Here is a 19,296-nt window from a genome sequence, read left to right on the forward strand (position 1 = left end):
TTCCTCTCTTTTCTTTCTTCCTTCTCTCCCTCCTTCTTTCTTTCCTTCTCTTTCCTTTTAGAGAAGAGGAGGGGTAGGTTCTTATAAATCTAGTGTTCTCTGAGTACACTTTAGAAAAACTGATTTGAGGACTTGGGATTCTTGTCTAGACAGGCGTTTAATTAGTCATTTGGATATGCATCATCTAGGGAGCTTTATTTTCTTTTGGCCCATGTAAATACTTAGAAAATCTCTCTTTTACATATTTCTCTTTCCTAATCAATTCTAGTACTTAAAAGAAGTTATATCTGTACTTGGAAATGAAATTAATAGTAAATCCATCTTAGTAAGAATTTGAGTGGAACTTAGGAATTATCTCATCCCAGTGCTCATTCATGGATATGGCAAATGTGTTTCCATTCCATAACGTGGCACCTAGTTATGAATGTTTATAATTTCACATAATTTTTGGATATTATAATGTCTCTGTCTTCAATATTTTTGTTTTCTCAAAGTTTTCTTCATATACTTTTAGGAGAACATATCATAACGCATTAACAGGTGATAAACCTTTCAAATGTGCTATTATATGGAGAAATCAATCTATAATTTTTCTACAGAAGAGTAGCTGTAACTTGTTTATTAGAAGACAGCAACAGATTCATTGGGTATAAATCCATGAAAAGTATTCCTGGTACCTTTATGTAGCCATATTTTACAAGTCAGTGGAAGAGAGATAGAAAGTTACAATGAGAATGAAGAAAAAACGAAATGGGAATCTGGAAGAAGTAAGGTAAAAATAAGAGAAAGAAACACATCCTGCGTTTTGCTCATTGATTTTTTCAATGGCTTTTTGGCCCAGGGCTACAATTGATTAACAAGTAAGATTGGCTTCACTGAGGACTGGCTGCCGGTGGGTCTAGAGTGAAGTGAAGTTCATCCCCAGGAGACCGTGAGTGGCAGGTTTTCATATGTTGTATTCCCACAGGACTCCTAAGATCAGAAACTTGCGCCTGTGTTGAAATATTACTGTACATTATTAAGGTCAAATATTGAATCTTTTGATATCAGCACATACCTGTCAGAACGGTTATCATCAAAAAGACAAGAAATAAGTGCTGGAGAGGATGTGGAAAAAGGAACCTTTGTGCACTGTTGGCAAGGATGTAAATTGGTACAGCCGCTATGAAAAACGGTGTGGAGGTTCCTCAAAAAGTTAAAAATAGAGCTACCATATGATCAACAACTCCGCTCCTGAACATTTTTCTGAAATAAACAAAAGCACTAATTTCAAAAGATAGGTACAATCCAATGTTCATTGCAGCATTATTTACAATAACCAAGATATGAAAAGAATTAAAGTGCCCCTGGACAAATAAATAAAGAAAATGTGATAGATATAGAGAGAGAGACGGAGATACAAACAGAAATATTACTGTCATAAAAAAAAAAAACCAAAGTTTGTCATTTGCAATAACATGGGTGGACCTAGAAGGGATTATGCTCAGTGAAATAAGTCAGAGAAAGATAAATATTGTACATTTTCACTTATACGTGGAGTCTAAAAAAACAAATGAACAGATATGACAAAACAGAAGCAGATTTGCAGATAGAGAAAAGAATTAGTGGTTGCCAAGGGAGAGAGGGTAGGAGGAGAAAAAAAAGAAAAAAAAACAAGAACAAAAACAGATGAAGGGAATTAAGAAGTATAAACCTCTAGTTATAAAATGTCACAGGGATGCAATGCATAGCACAAAGAATTATAGCCAATATTTTATAATAACTTTGTATAGTTTGTGAGCTTTAAAAATACCAAATCACTATGCTCAGTGCTAACAACATTAGTTTTAACTATTATTGCAAGTCAACAATAAATAAATAAATATTGTGTCTCTTCATGACCATTGAAAGGCTGAAGATCTGTTGAATCTTCAGTTATTAAAATTCAGAGGAACTTTTCCTAATAGAAATACTTAAACTATTCTAACATTTGTTATACTATTTGATAATAAACTTGTGTCAAATATATAACCTATTTAAAACCAAGTAAGAGGTCTCAATTACTTAATGAACTACCAACATCTCAATTAGCACATATTTATTAAGATTCTGTTTTATGCTCAGCAAAATCCTAAACATGTTGAGTCAGTAGAAAAGTACCCAACATTTATAATTGCTTTTTTGACATTCTTCTCAGTCCTAAAAAATAATAATGATGACTCATTGGATGCTTTATTTGAATTATCTTAAGCTTGAAAATTATTTTGGGGACAAACAGTCATAGTTAAAATACTGGAAACGTTTTGACATTCCAGAACATGGTGTCTCTCTTCATTTACTCATTCTTCCCCAAGGTCCCCTTGGTATTTCTCACAGGTTTTAAAAACATTTTTGTTCAGTTTAATTTTAGCATGTAATTATGTCTATCGTGAATAAAATCCTTATTTTATGACATTTTAAAGTTAGATATTAACGGATAGTGTTTTCAAACGACTGCATTCTCAAACCCTGCTATACGCTAAAAATTCTGAAATGTGGCCCATGTGAACTCCTGCCATACAAATTATTTGTTTCTCACAACTAAATGTTTAATTACCTTTTCTCTAGTTTGGGATGGTCTAAATTCTTCATTTATTTTTTTGTTTTCAGTAAACAGACTGCATCTGTAAATAAAGCCAGGACACAACACAAGTTTGTCTTTTAGTTTCTAAAATGTAAAAATATAAACAAACAGAACTTTCATAAAATTAGACAATGAAATTTGTGTTGTCAATGGCAGCAACATTGGAAATAAAGCAAATATTTGCTCATTTTTATGTAAAGACTGTTCTCATATTTCATTTGGAAATATGAACCCATATTGTTTCTTTTATTTCCTTCTGTTTTTGGAAGGCAGACTGTGCCTTACTCAATGCAAGAATATCTGACTGTTTAGAAGTAAGGGATTGTTGTGATCTCTGGATGTTTCTAATATTCTTTTGTGGTCATCCTTCATTCTCCCATAATGAAGAGAATTTAGTCTTTCTGTGGTTTAATAATAAATGTTGGCCAAACACAAAACAATTAAATCAAAAGTTTTAGCAGAGGGGGTGGGCGGGGAAACAGCAGACATTGATATATTTTTTTCCAAGCTCCTTAGGTGATATTAACATGTGGTCAGAGTTGCAGCAACTTTTGTAAGGTTACTAGCCAGTTATATATAAAATATCTTGGAGCATTAAAAAAATAACTAATATTCTGTTAAGCTCTTTAAAAGCAATTGACTTAATTCTCATGCCTGTCATCTTCTAACTTTTAGGAGCAAATGATACTAAGCAGCCACTATCATCAAAATAAGCATTCCTTACTCTGTTAACATTCTCCTCATCTACCGTCCTCTTTTTGCATAGGGCAGAGTCCCAGTGTCCAATCGCCTGGCAAAGAATAGGAAATCAACATAAGTACATGTGTTGTATTTCTTTGCTGTATGTTTTCATTTTTCAAATTCATATATACATTTTCTTATTTAGTTGCCCCTGTGATCAGAAACACAGGCTTACAAGATGATTTATTAGGGTAAAAGAATATACTCAGTATTCATCTAGCAAAACAAAGTTAATTGGTCTCTAGACAAGTTATTTCCCAATAGCACTGTTCTCATAAGCACAGGATTTTAACCTACTGACTTATTAATGGAAAATCTTATGATTCCATATCACATATATAGCACATTTGCACAAAATGTCTTTGCAGAGGGAGGTGAGGTTATTGTATGGGAGTATGATAAATTTGAGGAGTACATAATACCGAATTTTGGCACAAAATTCTAGAAACTAGAAAACATCTAGTTTCTCTCATTTTGCTTCGAAAAATATTAGAAGGAACACATTGAACACATGTGGCAGGACAAATTTTGAAGTGGCTGAAGAGCTGAGCTACTGTAGAATGTCAGAGCTCTATTAGGGAAATCAGGAAATCAAAAAGAGATCTCTCTCACTTCCAGGATATCATGAAGTTAATACCCTCCAGAATACAAAGAAGAAATGTTAATATCAGAGTAAAGCAAACATTTGTTTCCTTCAGCAAATAATCAATGAGTCAGAGCTCTATCTTGGTGGCTATATGTGATGTTAAAAAAAAAAAAAGACCACTGAATAAGTCCATGATTTCTGTCCTCAGAGTGCTTACATTTTAATGTATAAACAAATTATGACAATGTGACATGTATGTGCCATAATAAGGGACATGCACCAAGGACTACGGGAACACAACAGAGAAAACCACTAACTGCTTGAAGAAGTTGCCGCGGAGATTAATTTATAAATTAAATAGCCATTAAAAAATAAAGTCATTCAGCTTATTTAAGCCCTCTTCAAGTTCTTTTTTGCTATAGCATTCCTCTCTATTGATCATTTCTCTCTCTTAACCATTAAGAGAGGTGGTGGTGGTGGTTAGTTGCTAAGTCATGTCTAACTCCTGCAACCCCATGGACTTGTAGCCTGCCAGGCACCTCTGTCCATGGAATTCTCCAGGCAAGAATACTGGGGTGGGTGGCCAATTCCTTCTCCATGGGGATCTTCCTGACCCAGGAACTGAAGCCGATCTCCTGCATTGCAGGCAGATTCTTTACTGAGCCATCAGGGAAGCCCCTTAACTATTATCAGTTCAGTTCAGTTCAGTCACTCAGTCGTGTCCGCTCTTTGCGACCCCATGAACCGCAGCACGCCAGGCCTCCCTGTCCATCACCAACTCCCGGAGTCCACCCAAACCCATGTCCATTGAGTCAGGGATGCCATCCAACCATCTCGTCCTCCGTCTCCCCCTTCTCCTCCTGCCCTCAATCTGCCCTCCTGCCTTACAATCAGTACAGACCCCATAATGTTCCCTTGCTTACATTCCCTTCACTCTTCTAGATTGTCTGCCATTTTCGACCACTTACTCCTACTTTGCTTATTTTCCCCCTCGTTTACTCTTTAAATTCCTTAAATGGAGGCATAAAACTGCACTGTTCTTGGATTTTTTACCCCCGTTTTCCCCCTTGACAATCCCGTGGCTAGTTATGCACTCTACCAAATATCTCACTCCACTCCTCTATTCAGCTACCAGATAATACTGAATCTGTCTCAGGATCTGTTTTATAAGATTTACAATAGCTTTTGATGGTGGAGCACAACACACTGACACGAGAATAAATGAAGGGCAGGATGCTGTTACTTACAGCTCTGAGACAGAGGGCGACCGGGCAAGGCCGCTCAGACCTTCCCCTGGGGGCAGAGTAGCGGCGAGCCAGCGCTGTAGAGGGCAAGCTGTGAACGGCAAGAAAGGTAGGGCTAAAGGGACTTCACAGGCTCTCTGTGGGTTGGCTAATTTAGAAGGAATTCTTGGTGTTGGACACAGCAGCTTTCCTAGTCATCTGGCCTGGCCCCAAGATGTTTAGGGAACGGGGACAGCGCACAGTTTGTGAGAACCTGATAAGGGAAGTGGCTGAGCATAGACATCCTCAGCTGCTCAAGAAGGGGAATTGATCAGCCTCCAGCTAAGGCCTCAGAACTGTGTCCAGAGGAAGAATTTAGGAGACAGTGATGTCAGCAAGATGGTGGAATAGGAGGTCCCAGGCCTTGCCTGCTCCCGCCTTTCCATCTAGTGCAAAACCAATGATTTACAACTGTCTGTGGATGAATGTGGTTCTTGAAGAGTGCCAGAATGCAGATGACAAGCAGCCATAACCCAGTAGAGCCTAGGGTCCAGGGATGGCAGCAGAAGAAAGGGTAGGAGGCATTTTAGCATTGTCAGCTCATCCCCCAGGTGGTCACAGCCTTGCGTCAAGGGGAATCCTCTCTGCTACCATCCTCCATGGGGGAGAAGGTTAGAGCAAGGTGACCGCCAGAGCTCTCATGCTTGCTGCAGCCGCAGATTCATCTCGCAGCCTTCTCCACCCAAGACACTGAAGTCTGAGCCATTGAAGACCCAGGGGCTGGAGCTTTCCAGAGCCAAGGACTCTGTGCGCTCCCAGATCCCCAGAACCAGCGCTGCCCTGCTGGCCCTGGCCCGGCCGCACTCACCAGACCCACTGCGTCTCAAGCAAAGGTTATTTCTCTGCTGAGCTACTATTTAATATTATTCTCAGCTATGGTTTTTCAGTAGTCATGCATAGATGTGAGAGTTGGACCATAAAGAATGCTGAGGGCTAAAGAAGTGCTGCTTTCAAATTGTGGTGCTGGAGAAGACTCTTGGGAGTCCCTTGGATGGCAAGGAGACCAAACCAGTCAATCATAAAGGAAATCAACTGTGGATATTCATTAGAAGGACTGATGCTGATGCTGAAGCTCCAATACTTTGTCCCCTGACGTGAAGAGCCGACTCATTGGAAAAGACCCTGATGCTGGGGAAGATTGAGGGCAGAAGGAGAAGGGGGTGACAGAAGATAAGATGGTTGGACTGCATCACCAACTCGATGGATAGGAAATTGAGCAAACTCCAGGAGGTAGTGAAGGACAGGGAAGCCTGCTGTTCTGTAGACTATGGGGTCGCAATGAGTCAGAAACGACTTAGTGACTAAACACCACCAACAACAAATAAGCTCTTAGGTTCAGTCTTTCCTGACACCAATATACCTCGTATAGGGTTATGAGAATTGCAAGTTTAAAGTACAGATCCTATCACACAAAACTTAACTTCAAACTCCAAAGCCTGGTGTTTCAGAGCAGTAGGGTATATTCCAGTTGCTGCTGCTGCTTAGTCACTCAGTCATGTCCAACTCTTTATGGACAGACCCCATGGACTGTAGCCCACCAGGCCCCTCTGTCCGTGGGATTTTCCATGTAAGAATACTAGAGTGGATTGCCATTTCCTCCTCCAAGGGATCTCCCCTACCCAGAAATCGTACCCACATCTCCTGCGTCTCCTGCATTGAAGGGAGGTTCTTTACTGCTGAGCCACTAGGGAAACCCACGTTCTAGCTAAATACCCTCCATTCTATATCTTTTCCTCTCATCATCATAAAACCTCTAGTTTCTTAACATGCTCCCCTTCTTTACTTCGTTATCCATGAGTATGCTCCAATCTTTGCACACAATACATTTCTCTCACAACTCCCTCCTCATGTAACGAGATTCCCACTCTTAATCTGAATGCAGTAGAGTTCTTTAGGTTCTAAAAACATCTTCAGATTCTCCCATCTAAAAAGGAATAATGTCATTTTGATTTTCCCTGGCAACTTATTTGAACTTCTAATATAGCTTTCTTTTACTTATTCACTTATTCAAAAATATGGGCAATGAAGATACAATGATGAAGGAAACATGAGTTTTGGCTTCTGAAGTAGGCACAACAGCCTTCAAAAAATGGTCTTGATAGTACCATGATCACGACTTGACCCTATCTGGAAATTAATGGCCTAGATTCTTATCTTTGCACTTTGCACTTTCTTTTTAACTATGTGGTCTCACCCACTCTAACTAAATCCTATTTATTATATTTGTAGAGGGACTAATAACACATTTATTAAATAGGGCTAACAGTTTTCTTTAAAAAAAACAAATAGAATGTGAATGTTTTATATTCATCTCTGCTCAGATAGTGGGAACATGAAGCATTTATGATAATAAATGATAATAAAAATATCTAGATCCTCAGTTCAGTTCAATTCAGTCGTTCAGTCGTGTCCAACTCTTTGCGACCCCATGAACTGCAGCATGCCAGGCCTCCCTGTCCATCACCAACTCCCGGAGTCCACCCAAACCCATGTCCACTGAGTCGGTGATGCCATCCAACCATCTCATCCTCTGTCGTCCCCTTCTCCTCCTGCTCCCAATCCCTCCCAGGATCAGGGTCTTTTCAGCTCTTCGCATCAGGTGGCCAAAGTATGGGAGTTTCAGCTTCAACAACAGTCCTTCCAATGAACACCCAGGACTGATTTCCTTTAGGATGGACTGGTTGGATCTCCTTGCAGTCCAAGGGACTCTCAAGAGTCTTCTCCAACACCACACTTTAAAAGCATCAATTCTTCGGTGCTCAGCTTTCTTTATAGTCCAACTCTCACATCCATACATGACCACTGGAAAAACCATAGCCTTATAACAGAGCAGAAAGATGTTAATATTCCTATTTCCCCTGAAGGTTTTGAAATGTTTTAATCTATCTCTAAATACATACACTCACAGATAGCTGTACCAGACTACATTGTAATTTAGTGACACCTGACTTTGATACCCAGACACAAATTAGTTTCCTGAACTATATCAATAAGAGCATACTTAAAATGATGAGAGAAAATCTACAGGCAAATAATGACATATGAATACAATGCCAAATACAAGAATTACTATCATCAACCTCTGATTTTGCCTTCAGACAAGTTATAAGTGAATACTTCATCTTCTATGTGCCAGGAATGAAGGATAAGTTGATAAATGATATTCCATTTTCTTTAGGGCGTCACACAAAATTGTGCATAAAACTAAAGAATCTCTCATCAGAACATTCACAAATATTAATATTTTTCAATCTGACAAACACTTTTTGGAGGAGGTGTTTATTCAACAAATGTTGAGTATTTTTTCTGTACCAGACCCTCTTCTGGATACTTGAGGTATAACAGTTGTCAAAACAGGTAAATATCCCACAGGAACCTTAATTATGTTGGAATTATCACCACTTTCTGTATAAGGGGAAAGAGGTTCAGGGAGATTATTTGCTCACAGACAAAAACTAAGATATAGCATAATAAAGACCTAGATCTTTTGATTCAGAACACCATGCTTTTTCTACTTAGTTCTACAATGTGTCTCTCAAACTACCTACTCCCAATGCAAAACATAATAGAACAAAAATTCACTTAAACTTCCAAACCTACTATGCACAGTGGAAACTATTCAATATAACATTTAGCACTTTATTGTAAAATGTAACTATTTCAGCACGTATGGTAGGGACATTTTAGGAATGAGAAAATTTAAAGATGGGCTCAAATGTCACAGATTTAAGTATACTTAAATTCATTGATGATATAAAGCCAGCCCACCTGCACATATTCAAAAACAGTATGTGCATAACAGCCAGGACATGGAAGCAACCTAGATGTCCATCGGCAGACGAATGGATAAGAAAGCTGTGGTACATATCCACAATGGAATATTACTCAGCCATTAAAAAGAATCAGTTCTAATGAGGTGGATAAAACTGGAGCCTATTATAAAGAGTGAAGTAAGCCAGAAAGATTAAATACCAATACAGTATACTAACACATATATATGGCATTTAGAAAGATGATAACAATAACCCTATATGTGAGACAGCAAAAAAAGAGACACAGATGTATAGAACAGTCTTTTGGACTCTGTGGGAGAAGGTGAGGGTGGGATGATCTGAGAGAATAGCATTGAAACATGTATATTACCATATGTGAAACAGATCGCCAGTCCAGGTTCAATGCTTGAGACAGGGTGCTCAGGGCTGGTGCACTGGGATGACCCAGAGGGATGGGATGGGGAGGGAGGTGGGAGGGGGGTTCTGGATGGGGAACATATGTACACCCATGGCTGATTCATGTCAATGTATGGAAAAAACCACTACAATATTGTAAAGTAATTAGACTCCAATTAAAATAAATAAATTAAAAAAATAAAATAAATACTTAAATTGAAAAAAAAAATCAGTATGTGCAAGGCAAAATTTTGACCACTGTGAGACATAATTAATTATCTAATTGAAAAAATTTAAATATGTGAAAAAAATCTGTATATAATAATCAGTTAATACATTTTGTGAAACTGGTGTTAAATATTGTGGAAGTTATAAAATATATAAATAAAAAAACATTTCAATGTGGGAGATATACATTATGAAGAGAATATGCAGGATGATTAGCACAATAAAATTTCATAGTAGGGAGACATCACCAGAGTCCCAGGAAGGAGATATGATGGACTAAGGTCCAGGTTGAAGTTTAAAGAACTTATAGAATATAAGTATGTCAAGTGCTTATAGCCAAAGGGTTAAAGGAAAAGCAGAAATGCAAATTTAGAAAAGATACAAAGCAAGGCTTGGGTAGAAGTTTCTGCAGAAGTAGTTGAAAATATATGTGGAAATTATAGGTTCAAGTCAGATTATAAAGAGACTTTATTTCAGAAATTTTGCAAGTTTATGAAGAAGGGTAAGACAATGAGAAAGTATTTTTTTTTCTTTTATCTTTTTTTTTTTCTTTTCTCCTCGAAAGACTTGGCAGCAATCTATAGTCTGGACTGAAAGGAATGGTTGAAATCAGAAGGATGTATGCCATTTTAGATGGTTAGTAAATAGATCCCATAAAAGTCAAATAATCTGAAATACAATTATATTGTGAAAAAATAGGAAATATGGTTAGGTAAATATCTGCAGAACCTCAAGAGTGACTGCACATGGGTTGTGTGACAAGTTATGAAGGACAGACAACTACAACTACTACTAATATTCAATATAATAATATTAGCAAGTATTTACTTAAGTCTACTATGTACCATCACTTCTTCAAGATTTATTGATGCTTACTCATTTAATGCTAACCTAAACCTATGAAATAGGTGCTGTTGTTATCTCCATTTTACAGATGAATAAATTGAAACTCATAGAAACTACATTATTTTCCCTACGTCCCATAGCTATTAAGTGGCAAAGCCAGGCTTCAAACCTGAGCAGTTGATGATTACTATTACTCTACTGATCTGCCCTAAAATTTAAAGTTTGAGTGACCAGAAGACCAGAGTGCAGTGCTCAAAAACAAGAAAGTTGAAAAAAATATTATCCCCTTAAACAAAAGGGTATGCATGAAAATAAATGGCTAGTTAAGTTCTCAGAGCTTGTGAGTGGCAAAAGCCAAATTCAAAGCCAAGTCTTTGTGATTCTGTAGCCCAGGTTCACCCCATCATTTCGTGGCATGTCTCCTCATCTCAAAGTTAGTTATTGGGCATGATATGGCAATAACAACGAAGAGTAGATTTTGACGTAAATAAAGAAATCAGTATTAGAGGAAATCTGAAACTCAGGGAGATCCAAGTATCTTTTCTTTTGCCCAGAACATCATTACAAAGCAGAGTTAATATCACTATATGCTGAGCCAAAGCAGTTCTCCCCTTGGAGTCACCACCTTATTTCTAGCTCTACTCCTCAGAGACACCAAGCATAAATCTAATCTGTCTTCCAGGTGATAGACCTTCAAATTTTGGAGATAAGTACCATATCGCTGGCAATCCTCTTGTCTTTATAGTAAATATTCCTTGTTCCTTTCATTTCTTTTCATTTTTATCACCCTTTATTTTCTTCTCTGAATGCAGTAAAGTCGATCAATATCCTTCAAGGCATGGAGCGTAGAACTGAATGTAATATTATAGTTATGGACAGACGAGAAAAATAGAATAAATCTGTATGGGACTTATTCTGGATCCCATAAAAAACTTAAATAGCAGCCACATCACACTATGGACTTATAAGACTTTTAATTTATCCAAAACATCAAGCATTTTTCTTATTAGTTCTGCACCGTAGTTTTGAAAGAAAGAGGTGTCAGGTACCCGATATAATTTATGAACTCCATAAAAAGACTAGAAGGACAGTGTTTTCCATATTTTTAAAACACTGTATTTTTAATAGTTGCTATTACAGTTTTACTCTAGGATTTTAATTATGACTTTCTATGACTTTCATATTATTTTAAACGTAGTATTAAAATCAAACATACCATATAATATATTATTTCTGGCATACAGCATTGCTCAAGTCTCTCTCAATCTTACGTATTTTCACTGTGAAATTGTCCTAATAATAACACTCTAAAAATAAAGAAATGGAAGTGTGTTAAATCAAACGTGATTGGCATTAGAATTTCAGATCAAAAGACATAGGTTTCTTGTGCCCACTAACAATCAGATTATTTATATGGTTTAATGGAGGGTGAAAGAGAAAGGGAGATAGAGGCAAAGAGGAGAGAAAGAATGGTCTTGTGACTAAATGTCTGGACAATGCTTAATTCCTTATTTGAAACACTAGATGTTTTCAGACTCCAGAAATTCAATCAAGCATTTCCTTAATATTCTTCCTTTTGATTTTAGCACTGCTGTTAACCACATTATGCCACCTAATAAGTGTTTTCTTCCCCCCACAGAGATATCCTCAGAGAGATATATATATATATATATATTTTGTTTTTTTACCAAATGCTGCATCTCAAGAGTTGAATGATGTGCCTGCTGTTAGGTCTGTATCTATCATCATGAACTGTTTCTTGAATTCTGACCACTCATTTCCTAGTCCTTTATTGGGCATCCTACCCTTTAAAGGAAACATTAAACATTTTTTTTCAGTTTGCTTCCTTTTTTTATTTCTTTTTACTTTAACATTTTTACTGTGTATTTCTCTTTAAATGAAGTCTGTTATAAACACTCTGAGATTGTTCCGTTATTTCAAATTTTAGGAAAATGCTTTTCCTGTCTTTTTGTAACTGTTGAATATACTTTATAGTAATTCATAACTTATAGGGTTCTGTTTTATTTTATTTTTTGTGGTTACTACCGTCATCTGTTAAATCGCTATTTTATTTGTGGGAATATAATTTTTCCTGAATTGATGATATGTCTTAATAAAGCAACTTTACATTTCTTTATGTCCAGGTCCTCATATTTTATAATTCCTAAACTAACTTTTCAGTTAGTTTTTCACAAGATTACACAAAAAGAAAGCATTAGGATGCCTCTTTTATGTATGATCTCAACTTAGGGATGCAGTTTCTCATAGGCTATTTCCCTCATCTCCATTCTTTTAACTGCAATCCTACACTCATTGTCAACAAGACTCTATACTTACTGTACTAAAATCCTCAACTCAACTTTTATGCTTTCACTAGCTCCAAACCATCTTCAGTCACCATCCATTGACTGAAATTTGTCAAGGCCAATGATGAAGTCCCTGAGGCCAAATCTGTTTATTTTCTTGTCCCCATGTTATACAAAATCACAGTAGCTAAAAGTGCTGAGGAGTCCAAAATACAGTATTTGTTTCACACTGCCCAGATATCTCCTCTGAGATCCAGACAAGTATTTCCAACAGCCTACATTAAATTTGAACTTGCTTACATACAAGCATCTCACACAAAATATTCAAAGTAAAATTTTCTGCCTTCAAATATGTTTTTCTCAGTCTCCTCTATCTTAATAAATGGCAGAATCATTCCACTCATTGAACAAGGGAAAATCCATTCATTATTCTTGATTTCATCTTTCCCCTCACATCTAACCCATCAGCAAATCCTGTATGTTTTTTCAGAAATAGGTATCCTGAATCTATTTCTCACTTTTCCATTGCTGTCTTTCTAGTACTGCACCAAGAAGTCACTACAACCCTAAACTTGAATTACTGAAATAGGTTTTCTTTGTCCACTCTTGTGTCTAATTCATTTTCTACATGGCAGCTAGAAAGATCATCTTTCAAGGGTTTATCAGAACTTTGAAAAGCTTCTAAGTCTTTGTTAAGTATGTCTGTGCTTCTTAAGTGAAAGTTCATATTAATAGAAACATAAAATATGTCATCTTTAGTGACTGACTTCTTTCAAACATCATAACGCTTTCAACATTTATCCTCTTTGTAGCACATACCAGTGTTTCATTTTTTTTATTGCCAAATACTATTGTATTGTATGGACATGCCACTTTTTTTTTAATTGTTGTAGCAGAAAACTCAAAATTGTAAGCTCTGAAAAAAATCGTGAAGTGCAGATTTTCTATCTAGTTAATTAGGTAGGATGTGATAGCCAACATATCAGAGTAGATGATAAAGATAAAATTTGGAAATATTAGCATTTATATATATAGGTCTGAATTGATGATCATCACTTGCACCACATTTTTTTTATTCTTTTGCAAATAAACTCATTCTCAGTGATATTTTTGTTGTGGATTCCAAGAGAGTGAGAATATTAGAATAACTGATTGCAAGTTAATTTAACACAAATAGAAGTGGGGAAAATAGCACAGCTAGAAAGCAGCAAGCACTGGTTGGTGATTCAGAACTATAGCCAAACATTATTGTTTTAATTACCGTATACTGATTGTGCCATCCTCCCATATTATCCGACATCAGTATGTAAATAAAAACGAAACCTCGATTCTGCAAAGAGTTTTGTGTTGAGACAGCCATAAAAGGTAGCCACTGTGAAGCCCTGCTCTGGATCGCCTTTGTCCTTCTTCACGATGATCAACAACTCACTGGGGACAGTGCTCACGAATTTCAACCTGTCTTTGCAGTGTTTCAAGATGTGGTTCAATAGGAATATTGTTCATGCTTGTTCCCTCTGAAAAGAACCAGTTTGTTTTGGGTTTTTTTTTCTTTCTATAGTTAGTGACGACCTCTATAATTGATTACAAGTGATTCTGGCACTTGGTCAGTTTTAAGGTAACAGTTAGCATGGGAATAATCATGATAGACACTATGCAATCATCTTATTTCTATGACAAGCATAAGCAGCTTGAGAATATTTTTATACACCTGCAGTAAGTGTCCTAAACAAAGAAAAAGATAAAACTAACTCTGAGAGATTCCAGATAAATGTTCACACATATGAATAAATATGCACCTCTGCTCTTCTTGCAAATAATGAAGAAAACTGTTTTCCAGAGACTTTTTAAAATTTTTCCCATTTTAAATATTTACCAAAGTATAGTTGATTTACAGTATTGTGTTAATTTTGCTGTATAGCAAAATGACTCAGGTATAAACCTATATACATTATTTTTTATATTCTTTTCCATTATGGTTTAGCATAGGATATTGAATATAGTTTCCTATGCTATACAGTAGGACCTGTTGCTTATCCATTCTGTATGTAATAGCTTATCTCTGCTGCCACTGCTGCTAAGTCACTTCATAACCCTGAAATAGAGCATTTTAAAGTAAGGGACCTCAGGCTGGGGTGCTGGTCTGGAAGCCAAGTCTTTTTACTCCTAAGGGCTTTCCACTGAAAGCCATGTCCTCCACTGTGCTTGGGCTGGTCCGTCCTTGCGTCACAGGATAGCTGTGCCCCATTTATAGAGAAGAGAACTGAGACACAAAATGGTTTAAATGATGACCAAGTTAGCCACAGAGTCAGGATTATAATCCAGGCCTACCTGCTCCCAGTTCATATACCCCATTCCACTGCCTCTAAAAGCAATGTTGGTGACACATTTGACCATTCTTATTTAAAAAAAATCATTTTTTTAAAAATATGAAAGTATAATAACACATACAGGAGACTTGGAAAATACAGAACAAGGTTGCATATAGTTCCACTAAATATTATAATTATTTTTAAGTAGATAAATTAAGATTTTTAGTTGGAGTTTCAGTATCAAACTGTCAAAACTTAATAGAATGATTATACAGAGTAGTAAAATGATATAGTAGGCCTGAAAAACTCTGTGAACCAATCGAACCTTGTTAAAATTTATACAATTTTCACACAGTAGGATACAAATTCTATTCAAGTTCCCACAGACTGTAAACTATGAGACATTGGAACATATCCAGGGACATAAAACAAGGTGCAAAAACGTCATGATCACCTTAGACCACTTTTAACCACATAACCCCCTCCCCCCCCCGCAGAATGACAAAATTAAAAAAAAAATGGGGATCTGTACTTCTTGTTTTAAGGATAATTCTCATGTCTTATTGAAGCATGTAAATCATAATCCAGCTCACTGACTGGGATGAAAAGTGGCCCTATTAAGAGGGAAATGATATAGTTTTAAAGTCTTAACAACCCTTTCAGGTAGATGAAATGAAAAAAAAAAAAAAAAGCAAGCTGAAACAATTCCACTAACACTGTATCGAGTATCTGATTTGAAATTCAGCATGAGTGGAAAGGAAAGATACAAAACTATTGAAAACTTCTATGTTTACTGCACAACTTAGAAGGAAGGATAAAGGGACAGATTTGAAATCTTTTATCTTGGATTGCCATCAAATACATACAGAAAAACTTTTTAAAAGAATAGTAAAGTTTTCATAAGAAAACTAAATGATATAAAGAATGACTTTATAATCTGAGATGAGTGTTCTCAGATTTCCAAAGGGGATCACTATACTGCTTCGTATAACAGAAGAAAATTTTCTTTTGTTCTCAAAAGAATAGAAGAAAAGAGAAAAGGCAAATATTAAAATAAAAGATAAAAGTATGGAGTAAGATAAATGTCATAGAGTAATACATTCAAAGATGTTAACCTATAACCGCAGGCTTTGAAGTCCTTGGTGTGAATGGCTTACGGGTATATAGAAACCTGTCAACCACTGATTTCACATCCATACTGACATCAAATAAGGAGAAACTGAGCATGTGAATGTAAAAACCAGAGTTAGGGAGGCTGATGAGCAAATGTGTTTCACAGACATCCTTGGAAGGAGTTTAGGTTTTTTTAGGTCATAGAATTGGAGTTTTGACTGAATTTACCCCATATATCCAAAGAATGAAAGCACAGCTGACATCAAGGTTAATAACTAACCAATCAGTTAGATATTATATGAGATAGATGCTCATAATTAGCTTCCCGTAAACAACTAGTTCACAAGAATACTGATCTGTCAGCATAAATATTAATAGAAGCCTGGTTTTGTCTACCTTAATTAGAAAAAAGTAAATACGGCTTTATCTGTACATATCTTTATTTTCCTCAAATTCCTTAGCATTTAGGAAGGCAGATTGGGAAATGAGAAAATGAAGTAGTGAGAAATGCATTGGTTTGTCTGCTATTTATCTTGTATACATTATGAGGGCTTAAACAACAATCAAATAAACACTTTCTCACAATTATATTTTCTGTATTTATAAAAGCAAAGTACTGGGGATCAGGTAGTTATCACATAAATAAGCTAAAGATGGCCTCTGTATATTGGGCCCTAGGTTGTATATTTCTTTATTATAAGCTAATAAATAAATGTTAGACCAAAAACTCACCAGTGCCAAAATCAAATTTTTACACATCCAATCATTCTTTAAAAAACCCAAGCAAGCAGATTTTTCACCAGTTAGAGCCTATTTGCTTTGCATACGCTGTGAAATATCATCCCATATATGCCATATTTTTGAAGACAGTGTCTTGTGGCTATGGGTCCCCAAACTGCTATGGGTCTTCAGAGTTCTCTGGCCCACAATCTCCCTACTGTACTTCTAAATGGTGTCACTTAATTATGTAATCCCCTTCTTTGATTGTCCTCACTCCCAAGGAGTTCCCTTGCCCTCTTCCTCTTCTAGATGGTGGTGGCCTCCTTGCTGTCAATCTCTGGACATTCTTATGCTATGACAGACTTCTCTTGCATGCAACCCTGTCCAAGCACCTCCCAATAAAGTTAATTGTGTGTTACTACCTCCTGTGGGCATATCTTTTTCCTTGATCATCCCCAGCCCCCTTAAACACTGTATATAATTATAGAGAAAATCACAAAATACATTTTGGCAATGTGGTACACTAGAGAGGATGAAAAAAAAAAAGTGAAGATATAAAATATAAAAAAATAAAACTGAAAAAATATAAAAAAATTTCCAAAACCAAAGGGGGGAAAAAAAAGATTAGGAAACTAGAAACAAGCTGATGTTGAAATTATAGCTTCCTTGGAAAAGTTCGTCAATCTTAGGCTCCAGTAATCTTGGGCTATGTCACCTGCATAGGGGGTTAAGTATAAGAACTGAACTTCTACGTGGAAGAGGGTTAGAAGAGAGAATTTCCAAAACTCATTGAATATTTGGACAATTAAAAATACACCTTCCATCAATGCCAGCTATCAAAGCACCTTAACTATCTAGACTTGGGTGTTGTGTAAGAAAGGAAATTCTCTTAATAGTTTGTAATTACATCTATCCCCTTATTTGTGGTTAAAGTTTGAAATTATAATTTGATGTGCTTCAAAAATCCTCAAGGTGAGAAATTAAAGTTTCCCAAGATAGGTAGCACTCTGCTAGGCTTGGCTTCTTCAGTGTTTGATGGTCGCTGGAGAACTGCATTCCCAGTCCCTGTAGAAATCTCAAAGATAAAGGCCTTCCTAACATCAGAGATAAAAAGGAAAGCCACCCTGAATGAAATGCAGCAAAAACAAACAAAATTCCTGAATAATTAGACCTAAGTGGAGCTAGCAGATACAGAGTAATAGAGATATGTAGAATTCTTAAAGAACCAATGATCAAAAGAAACTATAATAAATTATAATCTTTAAAATGTAAAATTCATTGGACAAGTTAAATGATAAGATTACATGTAGCTCAAGATAGAATTAATGATTAAGGGGAGAAATATAAAGAAATTGCATATACAGCAACAAAAAACTGAAAAATAGAGTAGAGGTTAAGAGGGGAAAAGAATAAAGATCAAAAATAAGGTAATTGAATTCTAGAAGAAAAAAATATAAAAAAATGAAGAGGAGTTGATCTACTAATAAATAATTGCTGAGAATTTACATAATTGATGAAAAGTGAATTCTCAAATTCAAGTCTCAAAAGTCAGAAGCAGAAAAGCAGAAGACTAAAATAGTGACCACAACTTAATATCATTGTGAAAACACAGAGTTAATTTTTTTTTTAATCACCCAGAGGAAAAAGATATAGAACCAAAACTGACAGTGAAAGAAAGTGAAAGTGAAAGTTGCTCAGTCGTGTCCAACTCTTTTCGACTCCATGGACTATACACTAGACTACTCAATAATTGTAATTAAATCAAGAAAACTAGAAATTTGTTTCAAAAGAAAAAGAGAAAACTAGAGTCATCTCAGAATTTTATGTCAAATTAATTAAAAATACAGGAATAATAAGGGGAGATGCAACCATTTTCACATACACACATCATATACACAGTAGAGGTAACCCCAAGTGCAGGCGTGCTAAGTCGCTTCGGTCAGGTCGGACTCTGCGACCCTCTGAGCTGCAGCCTGCCAGGCTCCTCTGTCCATCAGATTCTCCATACTGGAGGGCTGCCATGCAGGGGATCTTCCCAACCCAGGGATCAAACCGGGACCTCCAATGTCTCCTCCGTTGCCAAGTGGGTTCTTTACCACTAGCACCATCTGGGCAGGCCCAATCCCCAACATTCCCCGATAAAAAAGTGCTGAAGACTTTATCTCAGAAAAAGAAAATGGAACTCAAAAGTCAAAAGCATAAAGGTAAGGACGAATTGTGAGCAGATAAATTGTTAAATAAAGCAAAGCTTAAAAAAAAATCTTAATAAAAACGTTTGCTTTTGCAGAACTAAAATGCTAGACCAAAATATCATGTGAGAGAAGGCAAATTAAAATATTTAAAATGTACCAAGTGAGAGCAAACCACATATGCTTATTAACTTGTTTTTATTA

At 36.3% G+C, this 19,296-nt stretch overlaps 1 long non-coding RNA gene across 1 annotated transcript; it reads right to left on the reverse strand.

Moving 5' to 3' along the window:
* Positions 1 to 615: 615 nt before the first annotated feature.
* LOC122678510 lies at positions 616 to 3,396 on the reverse strand. Its single transcript, XR_006336179.1, has 3 exons — positions 3,327 to 3,396; positions 2,576 to 2,642; positions 616 to 992 (listed from the first exon to the last, which is right to left on the reverse strand). It is a non-coding gene; the product is annotated as an uncharacterized LOC122678510 (long non-coding RNA).
* Between the last annotated feature and the right edge of the window lie 15,900 nt (positions 3,397 to 19,296).

The sequence above is a fragment of the Cervus elaphus genome, chromosome 3, assembly GCF_910594005.1.
Source record: "Cervus elaphus chromosome 3, mCerEla1.1, whole genome shotgun sequence".
Taxonomy (NCBI): Eukaryota; Metazoa; Chordata; class Mammalia; order Artiodactyla; family Cervidae; genus Cervus; species Cervus elaphus.